Source organism: Amborella trichopoda, chromosome 3 (genome assembly GCF_054954075.1).
Source record: "Amborella trichopoda isolate Santa Cruz 75 chromosome 3, AtrichopodaSantaCruz75HAP2 v2.0, whole genome shotgun sequence".
NCBI classification, from domain to species: Eukaryota; Viridiplantae; Streptophyta; class Magnoliopsida; order Amborellales; family Amborellaceae; genus Amborella; species Amborella trichopoda.
Window position 1 is genome coordinate 21,847,696 of NC_142338.1, and position 25,618 is coordinate 21,873,313.

General features: G+C 36.1%; 1 non-coding gene across 1 annotated transcript; it reads left to right on the top strand.

Moving 5' to 3' along the window:
* The first annotated feature begins 24,496 nt into the window (after positions 1-24,496).
* On the top strand, positions 24,497-24,970 carry LOC18437248 (bZIP transcription factor 53). Its single transcript, XR_016050984.1, has one exon. It is a non-coding gene; the product is annotated as a bZIP transcription factor 53 (transcript).
* Positions 24,971-25,618: the final 648 nt, after the last annotated feature.

The following is a 25,618-nucleotide window of genomic DNA, read 5'->3' on the forward strand; positions in this document are numbered from 1 at the left end:
ACTTGCAGTGATGTCCCTTGTTGACACGTGGTGTTACTATTTCACGCACGGCATTCCCTCTCATCTACGCACGACTTTCCCTCTCTATACTCATGGTGATACCTCCAAAATTCACAGACAGCGTTGATTCTTCTCCCTCAGCGTCGGGCGTGTACTCCCTTCTCTCTACTGACATGAGTGTTTCCTTCTCTCAACCACCGTGAGTGTCTAGGTCCCCATTGTCGTGAATGCTGTGAGTCTAGAAAATTTTGGTCCTTAGAGATTTTGCCATCAATCCTTTCACAAAGTATTATGAAGGCAGCGCCTATTTCTCTTTGCTGTTTGGATCTTATTCTAAATGTGGTCATAATCCATCTTTCATGTTGCATCATGAATCATGGACCTGTTGTCACATAATATCATCACATACCATCATCGCATGGGGTCGTATCTTCATAGGCTTAAAGCAGTTCTTCAATCAAGCTGCTCCGTTTGTAGCCATACAACTAGCACTACGCATCCAGGTTCCACGGGTGAACAACAATATGTTGTTCCAACCGGTCCTTCAAATAGAAACAAGTGCTCCTACTTAAATATTAAGTTCATATGAAACTTTCATAATAGGATACTTGTATATCTAAATATCCAAGAAACTAAAAGGAATCGTGGGACTGTAGTAGCTCCCACTCATTTGTAGCACATATAACACATACATTTCTAGCATTCTTATGCCTATATAATGAGGTAGTATAACAAGTCTTATGCAATAAGTAATTCAATGCCCGTTGGTTTCACAATAGGCAAAATCTTCCTAAACCACAAAGGTTCAATCACACTAGTATTCTTAGTAGTAAACTCATACAAACCACGTTATTTATCCACACAGCATGTGTCAAGGAGACCTAGCAAGATGGCCATCCTTTGACATAAGCTATGGTTAATGGTCTTAGGTCATCGAGGATTCTAGAGAACTCAAAATCGGGTCACATAATCAATACTATGAAAACATGAGTCAAGACATGTGGGTATTTGAAAATAGTACATAGATTAATGACACTTTTTCACATGTACATAAAATACTTTCAAGACCCAATGTTTTTCCTTATATAAAAAAAACTCTTGAATTAGTATACTTTCATTAACAATAGTTAGAAAATAGCATAGTTTGAAAACGATTTTTCTTAAATACTTAGTGGACTTCTCAAGACTATAGGGTTTTCTCAAAACCATATCATAGACTTAGGTTTTTCATAAATGATCCAATTTAAAATACATGCTTAGTCTTCATGAATCATTTTATCGCATTAACCTTTAATTAATTTTCAATTCATGGTTATAGCCACAAAACAAATCATAAAGTCCATCTTATAATTTCATCCAAAATAAAGCATGACTAAAGAATAGTTATAGAAATCTTGACATAACGCTTCTTTTTGGAAAATATGGAGACCTTATCATGAGATCATCATCATGCAACACATCATATTACTGGACATTATTGGGAGGATGGTCACTAAGACCCGTTTCCATCGGAATACTCCCTTCATGCTTGCATGTTTGAATGAGTCACATCAATCTCTCGTGTTTCGTACTTAGGCTCATAGTCCTTGATAAAACCACATCTCCATGTTTATCACTACTTTAAGTAGTTCTTACAAGCACAAGGAGGTGCTAAAACACAGGGTAATAAGAAAAACTGATTCTTTCAAATGTGTTAGCACTTATTTCCTAATATCCATACACTCCATACATATTCATTAACAATGAGCCAAAATATAATCAAAGAAGTATGTCAGTACCTTGCCCCCTGACTCCTATAGTACCCGTTGAAGGGCAACAGAGTACAGGACCACGATCAAAGGTAGCGAATGCCACTCAGGAGTGAGTGCGCTTAACGTTTTTAGAAAGACGGAATCAAAGCAAACCACAAAAGAAAAAAACCCAAGAACCAAGGTATAAAGAACTGGACAAAAATCAAACCAATTTATATACAGGCTCCAAAAATTTTATTACAATCATGTCCAAGGTACTACAGGCTCAACAACAAAATAAAAGACATCAAACAAAACACTAAATGGCCACTGCCATCAGACACCTATTCTCAGGATAAAGCATTTCTTGCCAGGCCCGGATCTTCAACCACCAACCACTAGTGCCCAGTTGCAAGCTGTAAAAAACCGCAGGCTATCACCCGACATAGAGAAAGTCAAACGGGTGAGTAAGCAGATCAAACATCATGCATTCCTGCCTATACAATGTCATTTATAACCATCCCCCAAGATTTATGTAGGTGTCATAACATGGAGTCATGTAGCACAATTCTTTAGCAATGGTGGAAGAAATGTAAATCGGATGTCAGAATATCATACATCGCATGAGCTAACAGTCTACCACATCTTTTCAACAAAAAGAACAGATTAGTAATTCAAGCAAAACACATAATGCATACAAGCAATCCTAGTGTCGCCTACTCCCGAAGTAGAAGTCATATCAATCAGGTCAAGCCAATCTTGTTACTTGAGACTTCTAACCTGAATCAAGAGGGAAGACAATGACAAATGGATGACCTATTTCATAATGTCTTCACACACATACACAATCCTTAGTGTACTTTGGAGTTTTTGATAGGTTGTGGCCTTGCAAGACATGACCCTCTCCTTATGCTCTCCCAGCGAGCAAGCATTACACTACCAAAGGGCAACCTAGTGCATAGTGCCCTTAAAGATTTAGGGCGCACGACCCTCCCAAACATTCATATTCACATCCTAATTCCCTTCCTAGTATCGGGAGTTGGGAAAATATCTTAACTGTCGGTATAACAATCTTATTATATCACAACATATTACACTACCAAAGGATGACCCGTTGCGTAGTGCCTCATACAATAGTCTCAGTAACTCATACTACACCACCAATGGATGTCCCATTGCATAGTGCGCCACATCATATTCTTCTCATGTCAGATCCCACCACCAATGGATGTCTCATTGCGTAGTGTTTTGTATCACATTCTTTTCATATCAGATCCCACTACCAATGGGTGTCCCATTGCGTAGTGTTTCATTTTTCATTGTTATCATAGGGACGTCTTGTTACAACCCTGCACATTCATATCTCATAAACATTAACCCATGCCTAAGCATGTCTCATTACATTTATTCAAGTGTTCATAAGCATTCTCTATATCATAAGCACATTTCATTACAACCATGCATACTCAATAATTCATAAGATAACAGAAATTTTACAATATGATAACCTATTAGAAGATTTGGTCTAACTTTCAGTCCATAAAGAATATATCATGATCCCAAAACCAATATGAAAATAGACTCATCCACCTTCTATTTAGAAGTGGTTTGAGATCATTTGGACACTATTTGGTCAGTAAACAGTTCAATACAAAACATACAACAGTTCTGAAAATTCACTGCAACTCATAACAGTGATATCTTCATACAAACAGAGGCATAATTCCCAAACCATAAAGAATTTCAACATGGTTCCAAAACCAAATTTGAGGTAGACATAACCATCTTTAATTTAAACATGGTTTAAGATCATTTTGATACCATTTGGTTAGTAAACAGTTCAGTATAACACATACAAAAGTTTTGAAAATTCCCTGCAACTCACAACAGTGATATCTTCATACAAATAGAGGCATAATTCCCAAACCATAAATAATTTCAACATGGTTCCAAAACAAAATTTGAATTATACATACCCATATATCATTTAATATGGTTTGCGATGATTTTGACACTATTTTTTTAGTAAACAGTTTAGCATAAAACATACAACAGTTCTGGAAATTCACGTCAACTTACAACAGTGACATCTTCATACAAATAGATGCATAATTCCCAAACCATAAAGAATTTAAACATGGTTCCATAGCAAAATTTGAAGTAAACATACCCATATTTCATTTAAAATTAGTTTACAATCATTTTGATACCATTTGGTCAGTAAACAGTTCCAATTAAAATCTTATAAAGTTCTTAAAAATGTAGTTTACAGTTTTGATATACTTTAGAAAATAACCTATAACTTCCAAACTAGGATTGACATGAGACAAGGTCTTTTCCATCTTAAAATAGGGGCATAGGGGTACTTTCTCACAAATTTTCATAGCTAACAAAAATGATTTCAATGTTCAAATTATCATGCCCATAAGAATCACAGTCTTGAAAAAAAGTGCATATTCTAACATAAATTCCATAGCATGCAGCCACATCCTTATTCAAAAATCATGATTATAACCAAAACTATAGAGACATGTATATTAGATCTACTTACATGCACCCAAAATCACTTCAATTTACCGCACTCAGGTCAAGTTTCCAAGCTCTCAAAATGTCTCCAAGAGGTTGATATTCTAAGTGTTTGAAAAGGGGTGTTCAAGAATGAGAGAGAGAAAAAGTCATTTAAGGGGTGAGAGGGTTAGTATTTATATTCCAAGAGGGGGAGGCAGCTGGCAGGTGGAAACTAAGCGGCTACAAGTGGCATCTAAGTGGCTGACAAGGGCATAGAAGTGGCTCACATGCGCCATAGGGCACTCATACTCTCACAGCAGAAACACGCACGACAGTAACCTCTATCTTTTAGCTCGCTCAAAAGTGCTTCACGTGCATGACGACACTCTCTGTCATGCGCTCTCTTCTTCTTCTTCTGTCTCTCACTGCCGCATAAGGCGGCACTTGCGCATGGCTGCACTCTCTGATGTGCGCTCTCTTCTTCTTCTGTCTCTCACCGCCGTGCACAGTGGCACTCGTAGACGGTGACACTCTCTATCACGCTCTCTTCTTCTTTTATCTCTCACTATCGCGCACGACAGCACTTGCGTACAGAGGCAATCTCTGTTGCATGCTCTCTTTCTTCTTATGTTTCTTACTGTCACGCATGACGGTGCTTCTTTTCTTCTTTCTCTTTTCAGCGCGCACTGCTGAGTTCTTATTGTCGTGCACTTCCTCAAGGCAGAAAAATCTCGGTCCTCACATCATCCCCCCTTAAAAGGATTTTTTCCTCAAAATCATATTTCTGCTAAATGAACAAATGGGGGTATGTATCCCAGATTTCATCTTCTCGTTCCCTGGTCGATTCTTCCTGTGAATGGTATTGCCACAAAATAAGGACCATAGGAATTTCTTTATTGCGCAATACCTGCACTCTTCGATCCAGTATCTCAACAGGTTTCTTGATGTAGGGCAAGTCTTCTCTAATCGGAACTGGTTCATTTCTCAGAACATGAGATGGGTCAGGCTAGTACTTCCTTAACAGATATACATGAAATACATCATGGGTGTTTGCCAACTCGGGTGGCAGGGCAAGTAGATATGACATGCTTTCAATTTTTTCCAGAATTTCAAAAGGGCCAATATATCTAGGGCTCAATTTTCCTTTCTTATTGAACCTCATAACGTCATTAGTCGGTGACACCTTCATAAATACACAATCGCCTACCTCAAACTCGAGGTCTCTTCTTCGTTTATCGACGTAACTCTTTTGCCGACTCTTAGCTATCATGAGCCTCTCTTGAATCAAAGCAATCTTTTTTTATGTTAATTGAACAATTTTTTGCCCTAAGTCCTACTTTCACTGACCTCATCCCAACAGATAGGTGACCTACACTTCCGTCCATACAGGGCCTCAAAAAGTATCATCTAAATATTGGCTTGGAAGCTGTTGTTATACGCAACTTCTATCAAAGGCAAATGGTCATCCCAGCTTCCTTTAAAGCCAGTAACACAAGCCCTTAACATATCTTCTAAGGTGTGATTGGTTATTTTCGATTGTCCATCAGTCTAGGGGTGAAAAGCAATGCTGAAAGTAGTCTTATCCCCAAGGTTGACTGTAGACTAGCCCAAAATCTCGAGGTAAATCTAGTGTCTCTGTCGGACACGATGCTAACAAGTGTTCCATGCAACCTCTCTATCTCTTTGATGTATAACTGGGCTAGTTTATCCAAAGTATAAGTTGCATGGACCGGTAAGAAATGGGCAGCTTTGGTCAGCTGGTCCACAACAACCCAAATAATATCGTGTCAGTACCCATTCTAGGTAAACCAGAGACAAAGTCCATAGTGATGTGTTCCTGTTTCCATTCTGGCACGGGCAAGGGCTACGACAATCCAGCGGGTATCTGATGCTTAGATTTTACCTGCTGGCATGTCAAGCACTTAGAAACATAGATCGGATCCCTGAATCTTAACAATACATCACCACTTACAGAGAAATCATCTCTTCTTCCTAGTTTATTTCTTCCAGAATTTTCATGAGCTGAGGATCCTTCTTTTGTGCCATCCTGATCTGTTGAAAGAGTTGGGGCTCCACCCTTATGCAAGCGATCATACTTACCCCGTTACTAAGGGGCAGAGTGGGGTACCATTCCACAGCATCTTCTAACAATCTCATCTCTTGAACCATTAGATGTGCCACTGATACTATGGGCTTACTACTTAAGGATCTGCTACCACATTAGTCTTGCCCGAGTGGTAATTGATGGTAAAATCATAATCATTCAATAGATCTATTCATCTCCTTTGCCTCATGTTCAACTCCTTTGAGAAAATAGGTACTTGAGGCTCTTATGGTCCGTAAATACCTTAAACTGGGCCCCATAGAGCTAGGGTGTCCAGATTTTCAAGGTGAATACTATAGCCACAAGCTCCAAGTCATAAGTTAAGTACTTTTGTTCATACGGCTTTAACTGTATGGAAGCATAAGCAATGACCTTCCCCACTGCCTAAGCACACATCCAAGCCCTTTACGAGAAGCATCGGTGTAAACCACAAAGTTCTCATTTCCTTCGAGTAAGGTCAGTATCGGAGCCATAGTCAGTCTTTTCTTTAGTTCTTAAAAACTTTTCTCACAATCATCTGATTATACAAATTTTACTTTCTTCTGGATCAGGCGAGTTAAGGGAAGTGTTATTTTTTTAAATCCTTCTACAAAGCGTCTATAGTAGCCTGCTAATCCCGAAAAACTGTGGACCTCTATCACGCTTGTCGGTCTTCCCCACTTAAGCACGACTTCAATATTACATGGGTCAACCGTAACCGCGTCCTTAGAAACAACATGCCTAAGGAAGGTCACGCGAGGAAGTCAAAACTCACTCTTGCTCAACTTAGCATACAACTTTTCTAACTTCAGAGTCTGGAGAACCACTCTTAGATGTTGCTTATGCTCTTCTAGGTTCTTCGAATACACCAGAAGATAGGAAGCCCTAAGGGCAGAGATACGAGAGGGAGAGCATCCTTAATACCAACAAAGTGCAACTCAGGCTGGTTTGGGCGTCTAAAGGTCACCATTTTATTATAACAATTAATGGTGGCATGATGTGTGGACAACCAGTTCATGCCCAAGATAACATCAAAATCCTGAATATTCAAAAGTATCAAGTTTATAGGTAAGATACACCCTTCAAGAAAAACCCCACATTATTTATATACCATATCAGTTCCGATAGAGTCCCCCATAGATGTGCATACTACCAATGTCCAATCAAGAAGTAAAGGTCTAGCAATAATGTGGCATGCAAAGTGAGGTGCAACAAAAGAATGAGAAGATCCAGAGTCAATCAAGATTTTAGCTTCCATACCACAGACAGAGAGCGTACCTCGAATTACTGAGGTAGACGCCTTGGCTGCCTTCTCCGTGAGTGCGAACACCTGACCTTGAGTTCTTGGTTGGTTCTCTGAGCCCTTTACAGGGGTGGTTACTCTCCCTTCTTTCCTCACCCGAGATTCCTCACAATCCCTCTTGATCTTCATAGCGAGGCCCACTAATGGGGAGAAGGTCTTAACGTTGGCTGATATTACTCTCCCTCTTATATCTAACCTTAGGGCCCTCTCGAACTTGTTTGCCTTATGCGCCACTGTATTGATGATGTGTAGCGCGTAATGGGAGAGCTTTGCAAATTTTGCTGCATATTGTTCCATCGATAGTTTCCCTTACTACAACTCAATAAATTCCACTTCTTTTCTCTCTTGGACTGAATCAGGGAAGTATTTCTAATTAAATGCCTTTAGAAAGTTTTCCCAAGCCACCATGGTCCCTGAATTCTCCTAGGATTGCTTCACTGAACCCCACCTGTACTCAGCATCCCCTTCCAACATGAAAGTCCCCATTCTAACATTTTGCTCATCAAACAATGCATACATCAAATATCTTATCCACTTGTCACCTTCATCACTTAGCTTTTTCCATTCCCCCATGCCCCAAGAACGCCAGAGGTGCTAGACTCTTAAATTTCTCAATCAGACCACTATCTGTCTGGTCTGGGGTAGGGGTAGCCGGGACCGGCAGATACTCTTTCATCATCTGAGTCATGGCCCCTAATGTCTTGAAGAATTTTCCGAAGGCCTTGGTGTTCTCATTACTAGATCTCGCATTGTTGGCATGAGTCCTCATCATCTTGACCTCAGACAGGAACATCCAATTACTAACCCATCCAAAAACCATTCTAAAGACACTTCTAAGACTTTCACGACCAATAATCATTTCGTGGCTGCTCTGATACCATAAATGTCACAACCCCACCCCCTAACCCCTATCGTACCCTTCGGAGGGCAACAAAGTGCGGGATCACGTTCAAAGGTAGCAAAAGCCACTCAAGAGTAAGTACGCTCAAAGCTTTTAGAAAGACGGAATCAAAGAAAACCACGAAAGAAAATAAAACCCAAGCACCAAGATATATCAGACAAAACACTCTATGGCCAACACCATCAAACAACTATTCTCAGGATAAAGCTTTTCTTGCCAAGCCCGAATCTTCAACTGCTAGCCACAACTGCCCAGTTGCCCGCTCTCAAAACCGCAGGCTATCACTCTACATAGAGAAAGTCAAAGGGGTGAGCTATAAAGCCCAGTAAGCAAATCAAACATCATGTATTCCTTCATATATAATGTCATTTATAACCATCCTCCAAGATTCATGCATGTATCATAACATGGAGTCATGTAGCACAATTCTTTAGCAACGGTGGAAGAAGTGTAAATCGGATGTCAGAATGTCATACATCGCATGAGCTAACAGTCTATCACATCTTTACATCAAAAATAACAGATTAGTAATTCAAGCAAAACACATAGTGCATATAGGCAATCCTAGTGTCGTGTACTCTCGAAGTAGAAGTCTTATCAATCAGATCAAGTCAATCCTGTTACTTGGGGCTTCTACTCTGAATCAGGAGGGAAGACAATGACAAATAGGTGACCCATTTTGTAATGTCTTCACATACACACACACATAATCCCCAGCGCGCTTTGGGGCATTTGATAGGCTGTGACCTTGCAAAACATGACCCACTCCTTATGCCCTTCTGGCGAGAGAGCGTTACACTACCAATTGGTAACCCAATGCATAGTACCCTTAAAGATTTGGGGGGCGCGACCCTCCCAAACATTCATATTCACATCTTAACTCCCTTCCTATCATCGGGAGTTGGGGAAGATCTTAACTGTCGTCAGAACATTGTTATTATATCACAACAGATTACACTACAAACGGATGGCCCATTACGTAGTGCCTCATATAGTAGTCTCAGTGTCTCATAATACACTACCAATGGATGACCCGTTGCGTAGTGCTCCACATCATATTCTTATCATATCAGATCCCACAACCAATGGATTTCCCATTGCGTAGTGTTTTGTATCACATTCTTATCATATCAGATCCCACTGCCAATGGGTGTCCCATTGCGTAGTGTTTCATATTACAATCTTATCATAGGTAAGTCTCATTACAACCTTGCATATTCATATCTCATAAACATTCACCCATGCCTAAGCATGTCTCATTACAATTTTTCAAGATTTCATAAGCATTTACTATATCATAAGCATGTTTCATTACAATCAAGCATACTCAATAATTCATAAAAAAATAGAAATTTTGCAGTATGATAACCTCTTGGAAGAAGATTTGGTCTAACTTCCAGTCCATGAAGAATTTAGTCATGATATCAAACCAATTTGAAAATAGACTCATCCACCTTTCATTTAGAAGTGGTTTGAGATCATTTAGACACCATTTGGAAAGTATTTAGTCATGATATCAAACCAATTTGAAAATAGACTCATCAACCTTTCAATTAGAAGTGGTTTGAGATCATTTAGACATCATTTGGTAAGTAAACAGTTCAATACAAAACATACAATAGTTCTGGAAATTAATTGTAACTCACAACAGTAATATCTTCATACAAACAAAGATATAATTCCCAAACCATAATTAATTTTAACTTGGTTCCCAAACCAAATTTGAAGTAGACATACCCATATTTCATTTAAAAATGGTTTGAGATCATTTGGACACTATTTGTTCAGTAAACAGTTCAGTACAATACATACAATAGTTTTGAAAATGCATTACAACTCACAACAGTGATATCTTCATATAAATAGATCAATAATTCTCAAACCATAAATAATTTCAACATGGTTGAAACCTAAATTTGAATTAGACATATCCATAATTCATTTAAAAGTGGTTTGAGATTATTTGGATACCATTTGATCAGTAAAATATTCTATACAAAACATACAACAGTTCTGGAAATTCACTGCAACTCACAACAGTGACATCTTCATACAAACAGAGGCATAATTCCCAAACCATTAATAATTTCGACTTAGTTTCAAAACGAAATTTGAAGTAAACATAGCCATATTTCATTTAAAGGTATTTTGAGATCATTTGGACACCATTTGGTTAGTAAACAGCTCCAATTAAAAATATGCAAAGTTCTTGAAAATGTAGTTTACAATTTTGGCATACTTTAGAAAATAACCCTTAACTTCTTAACCAGGATGGACATGGACACAAGGTCTTTTTCATCTTAAAATAGAGGCACAAAGGTACTTTCTTACAAATTTTTATAACCAATAGAAATGATTTCAATGCTCAATTCATCATGCCCATAAGAATCAATGTCCTGAAAAAATAGGCATATTCTAATATAAATGCCATAGCATGTAGCCACATCCTTATTCAAAAACCATGCCTATAACCAAAACTATGGAGACATGAATTTTAGATCTACTTACATGCACCCAAAAGAACTTCAATTTGCCCCACTCAGGTCAAGTTTCTAAGCTCCCAAAATGGCTCCAAGAGGTTGAGATTCTAAGTGTTTGAAAAGGGGGGTTCAAGAGTGAGAGAGAACAAAAGTCCTTGGAGGGGTGAGAGGGGTAGCATTTATAAACCAAGAGGGGGATGCAGCTGGCAAGTGGCAACCAAGGGGCTACAAGTGGCATCCAAGTGGCTGACAAAGGCATACAAGTGGCTCACATGCGCCACATGGTACAAGTGGCTCACATGCGCCACATGGTACTCATACTCTCATAGAAGAAACACGCACCGCCAGAACCTCTCTCTTCTGACGCACTCGCAGTGCTTCACGCACACGATGGCACTCTCTGTTGTGCGCTTTCTTCTTCTTCTGTCTCTCACTGCCACGCACGGCAGCACTCGCACATGGCAGTACTCTCTATTGCAGGCTTTCTTCTTTTTCTATCTCTCACTGTTGTGCACGACGACACTCTCTGCTGCGTGGTCTCTTCTTCTTTTATCTCTCAGCACACGCCAGCACTCTTGCAATGCAGCACTCTCTGTCGTGCGCTCTCTTTCTTCTATTTTGTACTGTCGTGCTCAAAGGCACTCGTGCATGGCGGCACTTCTTTTCTTCTCTCTCTTTTCGCCACGCACTGCTGAGTTCTTATTGCCGCGCACTTCCGCAAGCCAGAAAAATCTTGGTCCTCACAAAGTATATTAAAACATAATAAAAAGTCATTTGAATCATCTTTCCTTATTTGACCTTACCATGTAATGGAGGATAGATTTCATACGTCAAAACCATGTACTGTGGTACCTGGGCTTTCTGGATTCTTTGCTTTTTTTTGCCGACGAGCTTTAATAAACTTGGAAGAGCATAAAACTGATGAAGAAACACTTGTTCATCATCTTTTACACGTCAATGAGGCATCCACCACTTCGGCCTTTATATTCTCCTAAACATATATAAAGGAGTACTCTTCTTCATCCCATCATTCAAAAAATTTCAAATTTAATTCTCCCACTAATCTTTAGAGTTTCGATGCAGTCACCAAGTCTCTCTACATATCCCTTCATTGCAAAGAAACCAATCTGTTTGTACAGGTATTGTGTTTCTTCTTCTTTCTGGAATTCCTAGATTGAATGCTATTCACGTAAAGTGTCATATTTTACCAACCTTGTATTATCTATCTCTGAAGTTTTACTATTATAAATCATACTCATGGCACATTATAAAACTTTTGAACGAGTCCTAAAAGAGCTTTCATTATGAGGAGTACAAATATGTGCCTTAACATGTCACATATTTTAATTCACTGTAGAATAGAAGATGAGCATCCCATGATACAAATACAATATCTCTCAACTCATGAGGAGTTTATCTCTGAAACGTTTTTATTATTGAAATAGACAAAAGAATACCAAATATTACTCAGTTCTATCCCTAAATCACATCATTTAGTGAGTCTTCAATTTAGTGACATTCACGTCACAATATAGTTTTCATAACAAAAAGTTAGGTTGCGCACCTCTCAATAAAATAATTGTTCCACTCAATCCACAAAGGAGTTCTTCCTGAAACTTATTATGTTAAAATTATACTCAAAATCAAAGAATAACAATATGTGTGAATCCCAAATAATATTTTTCTTTAGAGAAATAAATTATTGTCATTCACATCACAAAATAAACCATACTGCAGAATTTCATGATGAACACTATCTAATAAAATTATCTTTTATCTTTACGCTCATCAAGTTTCCCTTTCAAACAAATTTTATTTGAAAGTAGACACAAAATGGTAACACATGTTTCTACAAGCCTCATATCACTCTGTTAAGTACGCTTGATAAATATAGTTATTCATGTCTTAGTGAAGAACACACAAAATTGCAGAAAATTCAGGATGACCTCTCTTCAATCCAAAATTTTTATTCCTCTCTTCCCATAGATATTTTTGTCTCAAATAAATTTGATTAAAAACTAAACTCAAAATGGAAGTTTAGAAACTTGGTGTGGGCCTTAAAACATTCTGTTAAGTATACAAATAAAATCATGACCTCTAAGTCATTGAAACTATTTTTGTTGCAGAAAACAACACTTGCACACCCTTCAATAAATTGACCGTATTTTTCAAACCACAAGGGTTTTCTTCATGAAACTATTTTTGTTTGAAATTAAACTCAATTTTATAAGTCAGTTAAATTTTAACTAAAAAATAAAATCATATCATTGGTGGAAAACTTCATAGAAACCAATAGACAGTTCTTGGATTTTGCAAAGTCCAAACTGACACCTTTTATTAATGAGTCTATAACTCTCAATTTCCCTAGGATCTCCCACTAAAATTTTGTAGGTAGACCTTACACTAAAAAATACAGAATATCACTGAAGTAGGAATCAAAGAAATACCTCATTAACTTGTTCTTATCAATGCTCTAAAAACAACAAGAATACTAGATTCTGCAGAGCGCCTTCTCGGCATTTGAACGTGCCAATAATTCTTTTGGAAGTGTATCACTTGACCACAAAAGTCCTTGTATTTCTTATATTTCATTTACAACTCACCAAAAATAGTGAAATAAAATAAGTAGAGAAGCAAGTAGATCTAGCTCAGATACCAATGAAAGTTGGATTATGTAATCAAGCATGGTGTATATAAATTAAAATTTTTCTTGTTTTTCTTATTCTTACACCGGCAAGACCACACACAATGTCCAATTACAAAAAAATAACTCTTGAAACAAATAAATAAAAGGAAAAAACCATGATTTTCACTTGCTACCACTATTTAATACAATTCTTTAAATCAAAACCTTAACTCAGTGCTTTATGAGAAGAGAAGATCAAATCACAAATAAAGATTTAAAAAAGTAAAATTGTTGGAGATTGCTTCAATCGGGTTTAGTACACCTCACACCGAGTCTCCTCCTTCCGATGGTACTCAGGATTTATGATCGGTCTCTTGATTCTCCTATATATGGCAAAACCCTCTCAATGACATATGGATTTCAATTTAGAAATAACTACTTAAGGCCTTAATGCCTTTAGCCCCTTTAAATTGATCTTTGGAGGGATGAGAGATTGATCAAAGAGAGAGAGATGAGAGATAGATCAAATTGAGAGAGATCTACTAGCAAGGGGATCCTCCACATTACTACTCAAAATTCAAACCACCACAAGCTAACATTAGCTTAGGCGTGCCACTTAGAAATGAGAGAGAGATGACTTGGGATGCCTCATTGACTTGAGAGAGATTACTTGGGCGTACCCCATTGAGAGAGACTTTGGATGGGACTTACCCCCCTTAGGAAAACTTGAGAGAGATCATGAAGCCATAGATGGGGCGTGCCATCTGTAGAGAGGTCTTTGAGAGAGAGAGAGATAAAAACTTTTAGAGAAAGAAGAGAGAATAGGTGTAGAGATTTTATGAGGTCTGAGAGCCTCTTTTTATAGATTTTTCATGCCTTAGGGTTTGCCTCAATTTGTAGGGTCAAATATTGACCGTCGATCTAGGGAGATTTGTGGAGTGAGAGATTTGAGTCATCCATCTCTTTGATCCACCATCAAGATTCAAAGAGATGAGCTAACGCTTTATCTTCTCTTTCCTAAATCTATTCTCATCAAATCTTTAAATAAATAAATTATATATTTTACTTTTTATTTTAGTATATCAAATCATTATTTCTTGAATCAAGCAATCTTGATTCAATGATTTACTAAATATTTTAAATATTCAATATTATCATATAAGTTGGCTATACCCAAAAGATAAGGTAATAAACTAGAGGATAACTATCATCCAATTTTTGTTAACACATCAATCTCAATTGGTGGGATGTGCCACCCTTTTGGTGGTCACACGTGGGCCCTACCCAATCCACACGTTTTAAATTTGGGCCCCCATAATTCATGGAGGATCCCATATATTTTTAGAAAATATTTTTTTTGATATTTAGAATTTTTAACTTTTATTTAGAACGTTGAAAATTTAATTTCTCTTAATTTATAAATCCAAATGACAAAAATAAAATATTATAAGATTCTAAAAAACTCAAAAAAAATATTTTAAAAATCATATAACATAAAATTAATTATTTTTTATGGGAATTAGATCCATTAGATCTAGGAACTTATCACTATACGAGAGCACTCTACCTCCAATTGCGAACCACGATCCACTTAGCTTTATCAAACTGACTTAGCAGTTCTCATGACCCACAGTCCACTACAGGGGCTTATGATTGGACAACCAAAGTCAGCCAATAGACTAGATGATGCAATCCCAGTTTATGGATTTCAGGTTCTCCTCTAAAGACAAAATATTATGGTCCTCCAGACCATGATGCAACTATGACTTTATGGTCCATAGGGGTAATCTCTCGCACATGTACACATTTCACCCTCATTGGTGAAATTCAATACGACTGTCTATGTAAATGTCATGTGATGATATAACGATGAGGTTTCTAGCCATGTCTCTAAAGTGCCACACAGTCCCTCGGCTCTCATCTGGGCATACTCCGATTTCATCAATGGCTAATCCACTAAACCCTTATTGGTAGATCCCTATGTCCAGGTATCTTGGGTATTTTCAAACTCGACCGGCCTAGCACGTCGAGCCTAGTCCGAGTATCGGCAATCGCATTTGCTCAATATGGTCCACAAGAGGACACACTCCCACTGAGTTTTTGTTTGACTTTATCAAATGCTCATACAAGCTTTCACAAAGCCTTTAAAGGCTACATAAAACCAACAAGGGCTTTATCCACAAGCAAGGATGCAATCAAATTTACTAAACAATGAGAATTACAAGGTTTAACGTAGAGAAAATACCATCTCCCAGACATAACAATGGATTAAGATCACTGATCCCGCCCTCCCTCCCTCGCTCCCTCCCTCCCTCTCCACTAACAAGCAACGACGATAACATATCTTATATGTTTGGGTCTCTCTCTTACCTTCTTTCTTCCATAGGACATCTCTCTTCGCTTCCTTGATCAAGAGGAGCTCTCTCTCGGATTCCTTTTTCAAGAGGTACCCTCTCTTACCTGTATTTTTTTTATTTTTTGCCTTTTTCTTTGATTGACTTTTTTTAAGCATAAGTCAAATCTGCCGAGCTGACTTTGGGTTTTTGACTCGAACCAATGGGTGAGAGGTTTGACCCGCTGGTCCGTGTTTTAAAACATTTATCAATTCTCAATTACTACCTTAGTAGACAGACGACTGTAATATACGAAGATATTCTTGTAGAGAAGTTCAAGAGAGGGAAAAAATCCTGTTTAGTGTGCTTAGACATGATCTTTCAACTTAAAAGGCAATGGGGTTGAAGACTAAGGACGCTAAAGACGATGAATTGACCTCTTATAAAATGACGGCGGCTATGAGGTGCGTCGAACCATCTCTAAGGTAACATAATGAAATGGTGATTGATGCATGGTGAGTATAACTATCCCTAAAGAGTTATGGTCCAGGAAAGGTTTTATGCGTCTCCTACAATATAGAAGTTCTATCCTCTCCCTACCATCTAGCCGTCCAATTTTGATCAAGAGAGCCACTCGCCGTTTGATCTTAGATCCGACGTCTCAAAGTATTTTTTTTTTTATATATATAGATTGTATGAATATGAAATTTGGTATGTGCCATAATCCCATTAGGGCGCACCTATAAAAAAAATATTAAAAATGATTCTTCGATAAAATATAATGATAAAAATACCCTTTGAAGCTTTCAGGGGTATTTTGGTTATTTTATTTTATTGAAAATATTTTTTTATATTTTTCGTTAGTGCGAGTTTAATAGAGGAATAGACGTCCAAAATTTGGGGTCAAAATAGTTTATAGAAAATAAATAAATAAATAGTATAGAGACGTGACATTGTGATGGAGCAATCTTAGCCCTCCATTCAGAATGGACGGTAGGATAACGGGAAGTATAGAACTTCTATGCTGTAGGAGAAGTATAGAAAGCTTACCCCTTACAAAATATGGTGATGATGGTATCTATCGGATGACTTGTGATAGACCAGCACCGAGATGAATGACACACACTCTCTCTCTTCGGTGTTCTAGTGTAAATAAGGCTTCAAAAAATGCATGCCTGACCGGAATCACCTATCCCTATCTTCAATATGGTTCGGCGGATCGTGATCCAGACTACCGAATAGGTTGAAGAATTTTAGAGAGAGAAAAGAACTTTGGAAAAACAATTGTGTACTCACGTACTCACACATAATTTTGTTGGTTCTTTCATTGTATATATATATATTTATATTTATATATATATATATATATATATATATATATATATATATATATATATATATATAATACTATACAACGCCTATATGCGAAAATGAACAGTGATTTCGCCTATCTCCATCACCGTCCAAAGTTCATCGCCCGCTCACAATTGTCCAGTAGTATTTCATTTTTCATTTTTTTCTACAAATTGGAATGACCTAAAATTTGGAGCGTGTATTCATAAAAAATATATGAATCTTCGTAAAATATAAAAACAATATTTTATATTAAAAAATTGATCAAAATACCCCCGAAACGTTTCGGGGGTATTTTGATCAATTTGTTTTCACTGATAATTTTTTTTATATTTTTATTAGATGTGTCGCAGTAAGATGTACATACTCTCCAAATTTCAGTTCATTCCGATTTGTAAAAAAAAAATGAAAAATAAAATACTACTGAACAATCGTAACCACGTGATGAAATTTGGACGATGATGAAGATAATCACTTTTTATTTTCGTCAATAGGCGTTGGGAAGACTTATATATATATATATATATATATCATGGTGATAGAGTGATACAATATACACGTTTCTATATCTCTCAAAAAGGAAAGAGTTACATTCTCTCGATTAGGAAAGAACAATATTTCTACAATAGGCATTCCAAAAATTAGGATTGTTGGATTTTATTTTGGAAAAATTACGTAAATATCCATTTTAGTTTCTATTATTACAAAAAATACTTAAAACTTTATGTTAGTTTATATATATCCATTTTTTTAACTTCATAACAAATTTTTTTAAAAAATGGATGAAACTACCTATTTTCAACTTTTGAAAAATTAAAATGGGTCTGATTTCAGTTTTTGAAAAATCTAAAATGGCCCCGTCTCAAAACTTTGAGAAACCAATCAGATCACTTTAGCAATGGCCATGTCTCCAAGGCTTGAGCATCGCCTTTGAGGTACTAGCAAAAGTGAAGCAATTTGGGGTCACCCCATTTCTAGCATCAAAGAAACAGCCGTAAAGGTTCAAATTGGTTGACTGCTCAGTGTGTACTCATTAATTAGCAGGGTCCGTTGGAAAATATCTGGTTCGATGATCTCACTGAATACTTTGTGGGCAGAGTCTAAGCATCTAAATTTTGCATAGAGCTTGATGAGACTGGTTTGTGCTTGTGTAAATCCGAGAAAGCCGGACTTTAGAGAGAGAGAGTGAGCAAGTCTCGATTCGTAGAGAGAGTATTTCATGCTTGATGAATTGATCAGAGTCTTGAAGGTCTTCTTGAGATTTTCACCCATGAATCACCGTCTCCATCTCGGTGGCATGTTTCTATCTAACTTTATGAACTTTGTACAATCACTTATTTAATTCCTCCATTCAAAACTCTTTAAGGCTTTTTTTACTTTTTTTTGTGAGCAATCCCTTTTTTCCTGAAATGTTGAGTAAACCCATTTTTATTCAGCCACCATGAGATTTCTACCCACCATTTTGTCGCAGTATAAGCTATGATAGACCCATTCAACTGAAGCACCCGTTCATTCCAACACTCCTCAAACTAAAAACCGTCAATGAAATATTTTATTTTGAAAAAGCTTCCATTCATCCTTACGCCCTTCAAATGCAAAACCATTACTATTAGTTTTAGGAAGCTTTCGGCTTTTACGGATTGGGTTTAATGGATGGAAGATAGCAAAAAGAATCGGCTAACCTCTAAACAGGGGTACGACCTGTATAAGGCGTGAATCTCACCTCTAGGTAGTTTTAATGTCGGAAATTATCTTTAAACATTTATTGGGAAATTTACTTATGGACTGATTAAATTTATGAGAGAGAAGAAAGAGAGAGAGAGAAAATTGCCCAGAGCAGAAGTTTTGAGGTCCTATGGTTTGCAAAGGGCAAGAGTTTGAAGATAGAAAGGTTGCACGTAGTGTTAAACCAATCAGGTCATTTTCAGTTTTTCAAAAACTAAAATGAGAATTTACTTATGGATTGGTTAAATTTATGAAAGAGATTAAAGAGAGAGAGAGAGAAAATTGCAGAGCGCAAAAGTTTAGGGGCCCAGAGGTTTGTAGAGAGCAATTTGGCTTCTGAAAAACTAGAGGCCCAGAGGTTTGTAGAGAGCAATTTGGCTTCTCAAAAACTAGAGGCCCAGAGGTTTGTAGTAAAAACAAAAAATGGGTAATGTCATCTTTTTTTAAAAAAAAATTGTTATGAAGTTCAAAAAAAGGATATATATATAATAATAGAAAGTTTTAGGTATGTTTATAATAATGGAAACTAAAATGGATATTTACATAGTTTTACCTTTCATTTTTATTATTGGTCATTAATAATTAAAAAAAAAATTGAAAAATAAAAAAAGGTGGGGTTGGTTCTAACTAGTTCTTTGACAGAACCGAAAGTTTCACGAGGGAAACTAGTATGTTCCTGATATTTAATAGGAATAGGGTCGGCCCAAATGATTCTCGATCTGGATTGTCATTTTTAAAACCTTGAATGTAAAGATATTTTCACCTGCAAATATATATGCCCCTTTTTCAAGAGTGGTTCAATGGCTTCTTATAATAATGTAATGGTTTTTGTGGTGTTTTAAAACTCAGATCAACCGTGCATATTGTTTATGTATGGATCCGTATTGAAGTGCTAGATCAGTGATCTCGATCGGGTCTGGATTGGTTTAAATCAGTGATCCAGAAAGATGTTTAAAAATAAATGAAAAACAAAAATTAAAATCAAGGTTTATATAATGGAAATTTAGAGGGGACTTAAAAAAATATTAGATAAATTAAAAAAAAAAAAATTTACATAATGTTGTTTTAAGGGGAATCGGGCCAAGACCCATAACATCCTAATGCTTGTTTCATCCCGAGTGATTCCCGATTGTATTGGTGATCTGAAAGGGAAATTGTTGTGTTTTAAAATACTAGTTTTTTATTATAATATAATAAAACCGTTCGTTCAAGAGATCTTGTTAAGGATACTTATATAATTTTAAATTTTTTGCACATGTTTTCTATTGGAAATGTGGCCTATCAGGCCCTTTTCCCCTGATTTTTTTTTTTCTTTAACAATGGTACAAATGCCATATTGACGTATATGTGAAATCCCATGTGGTTGGCATGAAAAAATGCCATATACTTGGATTCATTTTTTAGCTTTAGTAGGATGTTGCACTGGAGGGAAAACCCAATATCATTTGAGGGAAAACCCAGTGGTGTGTTAGGAATTGGATTCTTTGTACTAATTTATTTTTATATTATATATATATAAAATTTGTTTACTTTATAAATATCTTTTAGAATGCCTGGATGACATTCTATTATGTGAGTCATTAGTGGACTAATGACATATTTAGCTCATTACATACGATTAACAGTTTTATGACAACTTGTTAATCCTAATTAACTGCAATTGAAGGAATTAAGACACGAGTTACACTTGGATCTCAATTCCTATGGACAATGAATGTGAGAGTTATAAAATAATGTGTTCTCTATAAACAGAGGTTAACTTTCTAGAAAAGAAATAAAAAAGTATAGAAAAATAGAGATGGAAGGTGATTGAGATTCATCAATGATAACTCTCAAGGTTGCCTGTCACCGCATGCCTTGGTCTATAGGATTTAGTATGGAACTTTAAATCCCTCGTGTGATTTAATGACAGATCCGAGTAAGTTGTTTATCGATTTTATTTATTTATTTATTAATTTTTATTATTGGGAATAACATTCTCTGTGTGCCAAATATCAATCTTAAAAATAAATTCTAAAAAAGATTATGAGTCTTATTCCAACAATAAATCTAAATCGTTTATATGATACTAAGATTGATGCATTTAAAACCTCAAAATTAAGTCTCTTGTATTTTTGAAATTGTGCATCTGATAATGAGATGACTATAAAAAAATTTTAAGATAAAAAAATCCCCTTAAGGCCCATTTGGATAGGAGGAAATTAGGAATTTTGGATATTTGAAATCCAAAAAAAATTATGGATTCGCAATATCAAAGATTCTTGTCATGGATTCCTCAAATCTCTTGTTTGGATATACAATACAAAATTCATTGTGTTTTTTTAGCGGTACACTACAAAATTCATTTTTTTCCTTACAATAATTTTCATGTCCATTTTTGGTTACAAAATTTGATAAAGTTTCTCTCTCTGAAATTTTAATGTATTTTTTCTCTCTAAAACTCAAATTTTTGGATAATCTCTCTCTAAAAATTTTGAGATAGTTTTTCTATCTAAAATTTTATATGGTTTCTCTCTAAAATTTAAATTTATTTTCTCTCAAGAGTTAAAATTTTGAATTTTTCTCTCTCTAAAAATATTTGACTATCTCTATCTAAATACTTTAGGTGCTTTCTCTCTCTAAAATTTAATATAGTTTCTCTCAAAAAATTTAATATACTTTACCTCTTTAGAACTTAAAATTTAAGATGGTGTCTCTCTTGAATAATTTTGAGATAGTTTTCCTCTCTAAATATTTTTTAGGTAGTTTCTCTTTCTAAAATATGATATTGTCTCTCTCTCTCTCTCAAATTTTTAGATATTTTTTTATCTCTAAAATTTAAAATTTGAGATAATTTTTCCTCTAAAACTTGAAATTTGAGATAAATTTTCTTCAAAAAGATCGAGATACTTGCTCTTTAAAATTTGTAGATACTCTCTCGTTAAAATTTAAAATTTGAGATAATTTATCTCTCTAGAAGTTTTGAGATAGTTTCTCTCTCTAAGATTTTTTGGTACTTTCTCTATCTAAAATGTGATATAGTTTCTCTCTCTCTCTCTTTCTAAAATATGAAATTTGAGATAGTTTCTCTCTAAAATATTTTGAGCTAGTTTCTCTCTCTAAATGTTTTTAGGTCATTTCACTTTCTAAACTTTGATATAATTTTTATCTCTAAAATATTAATATGCTTTCTTGTAAAACTTAAAATTTGAAATATTGCTCTATCTAAAATCTTTTTGGCAATTCCTCTTTCTAAAATTTCATTAGTTTTTCTCTCTAAAATTTTATAAGTACTTTCTTTGTCTAATATTGAAGATTTGATATCATTTCTCTTTATAAATATCTTGTAATAGTTTCCATCTCTAAAAAATTTTAGGTACTTTTTCTAAAATTTGATAAAGTTTCTTTTTTAAAAAATTTCAGGTATTTTCTCTATCTAAAATTTGATATAGTTTCTCTCTCTATATAAGTTTAAGATACTTTCTCTCTCTAGAACTTTAAATTTGAGATAGTTTCTCTCTCTAAAATGTTTTCAAGTAATTTCTCACTCTTGAAACTTGATATAGTTTCAATCTCTAAAATTTGAATTTGCTTTCTTTTTTTGAAATTTAAAGTTTGTGATACTCTCTCTCTCTAAAGACTTTGAGATATTTATCTTTCTAAAAAAATTTACGTAGTTTCTCTATCTAACTTTGATATAATTTCTATATCTAAAATTGTAATTCATGCGGATAGAGGGTTGAAGAATAACCCTAACTTCTAATCGCTGGTTGAAGAATGTGTTTGAAAATGGCTGAGAAGAACGATCAAATTATACTTCCTTGGAGATGAGAGAGAGAAAAGAGAGATCAGTGTAGGTTATATATGTGGCGTAGTGAACAGGGAGAGTGTGTGCACGCGAGTGGGAGAGAGATTGGGGGTGTTCTCACACGTGCCTATGTTAGAGAGACAGAGAGGTGATTAATCTTTAATGAGAGAGAGAGAAAGAAAGGTCTGGGTTGTTGAGGAAAAAATATGGAAAGTATACAAAACGGTGTACTTTGATGTTGAGAGGGAGAGAGGTGATTAAATTACATATTTCGATGAAAAAATTATAACATCAGAGTGTACTTTTGATTGCAATTAAATGTGGTAATAAAAAATCTTTGTGTCCTTGCTGTTGCTTACCAGCTGGATGTTATTGGCGGGTTGTGCACCATTTTTGTCCACCCCACATGCCTCATCACTCCTCCCAACAAGCCTAACCTTAACCCTTTTTGAGGAGGAGATTCCAATGCCGCCCACTTTTATTCTTTTTTATATTTTTTCATCTTCTCCATAATACTTTGCTTTTTTAATTTCCACAAACCCTATTTTTCTCCTATAAATCTCCTCCCCTCCCTTCCTGAAAACCTCTTCCACTTCTTCCTCTCTTACCCCTCCATTATAACTCTCTCTTCCTTTCCCCTCTTTCTCTCTCCAATCCTTTCTCTTTCTTTTCCAGTGAGGTTCTGAAACTCTGCACCTTCTCCCGCTTCTTCCAGACTTTTTCTACTGGAAATTGAGGGTTTGCTAGCAACTCTTGTAGACTATAAATCCGTGTTCTCGTGGAGATTACCATCTTTGTCTCCCTTGAATCCTCGATTTTCCGGGTGTTACTGTACTGAAATTTTGTGTTTTTTGCAATTCTCTCTGATTAAATATAGCTCTGTTTTGTATAGCAAACACCTTGAGCTGGTGATGATATATATATTTAACCATCTTTTTTTTATGATATTTGGAACCATGTTTTAGCACTTTTGCTTGATATATGAGGGATTTCCCTGTGGGGTATGAAGGCTTCTTCTAGAAATTCTATAGCTCATCCTTATCTTCTCCATTAAATCAATAGATATACCAGCCTTGAGACTCTAGAGCTTTCTGGACAGCTACAGTGTATCCATCTGCTAAATTTAGCAAACTCATTATATTCAAGATTTGTTCCAGCCTTGAAATATCTTGGTGGTTGATTGTTATCCCCTCAATTTCTGGGTAAAAAACTGTTTCAAGACTATAATCTTGATTTCAATCTACTAAATTTGGCTCTTTATATTTTGCTTCCATATTTAGTATTTTCGTACAAAATCTTCTATTTTGAGGCTATTCTTTCCCCTCTCTCTCTTGGAAACACCTATCCATTCATTCCCTCTGACAATCTTAATGGTTCTTTTAACCCTTCCCTCTACTGACTTCTTGTGAAAAGCTTTTGGGGTTTATGATCAATTCGGCTTTACTCCGCAGGGGCCATCAAGTTCAATCATTTTCTGTAATTTTTCTCTACTGGTTCTATGTGTTTTCATGAAGTAGCTTCCTAAGAAGTTTGATCTTCCTGGCCCTCTGCCCAATTTCCATATACATACCAGACCCCAGCAAGCTATTAGCCTCTTTTCTCCACTGTACTACCTGTAACTCTCACTCTTCGTCTCGCTCTCTTTTTCTCTAATACTACCAGATATGATGGCCTCAAATCCCACAACTACAACCACATCAAGTGGGGCATCAGCTTCAACTTTGTTGCAAAATTCAGGCTCAGAGGAGGATCTCCAAAATGTCATGGATCAAAGAAAATTGAAGAGGATGAGATCGAACAGAGAATCGGCGAGGCGTTCGAGGCAGCGGAAACAGAAGCACGTTGATGATCTCATAGCACAAGTGGGTTTTCTTAGAAAGGAAAATAGCCAGATCCTCTCTAGACTAAACATCACAACTCAACACTATTTGAAGCTTCAATCTGAGAATTTAACACTGAGATCTGAGGTCCTGGACTTAACAGCAAAGTTACACTCTCTAACCAATACTCTCCATTACATTGAAGAAATCAGTGGCCTTGTAATGGACATACCTCAGATTCCTGACCCCTTGCTAAAACCATGGCAACTTCCTTGCATTAATCAACCCATCATGGCTTCAGCTGATATGTTTCAGTATTGATAAACCCCAAGAAAAGGGGGGAAAGGGAGGGGGGGAGAGCAATTATGTTGGGTCTTTTAGTATATTAGAGTGGTGTGTTATGCAGGTTATGTTGTGTCATTGGTTTGCAAGTGGGGGGTCTACATGAGTCTTGATATGGTTTTCTTGTATGTGGGTGGGAAGAGAGAAAGGAAAAATAAAAAAGGATTAAATATTTTTATTATCAGTGTATATGCCAATGGTCTCTTGTGGAGTTTTGAATATATAATTATGCAGTCTTTGGTGGGATGAGAGAGATACAAAATGGATTAAAATTCTCCAAGTGGTTTGTTCTTGCAGGTCTTGTGTGGCTGTTTTGTGGAGCTTAGTAGAGAGAGACAAAGGGAGAGAGAGAGACACACAAAGGGGTTTGATGGAAGTGAATGAGCCATGCCATGTGTGTGATAAATCAAATGCATGTGTAGAGTATTCTGGGGCTCATTATATACATCATGAAAATTGTCTCTTTTCCTTATTTAAACAATAAAAAATAATATTTAGGAAGTTGGGTTCTATTATGGACGGTTCTGTTCTTACCTAAGGGGCTGTATCATACTCTATTATTTACTGATATTTAAATCCTTTATTTATAATTTTTTACAGTTAACCTAAGTACCCCAGCACCATGAA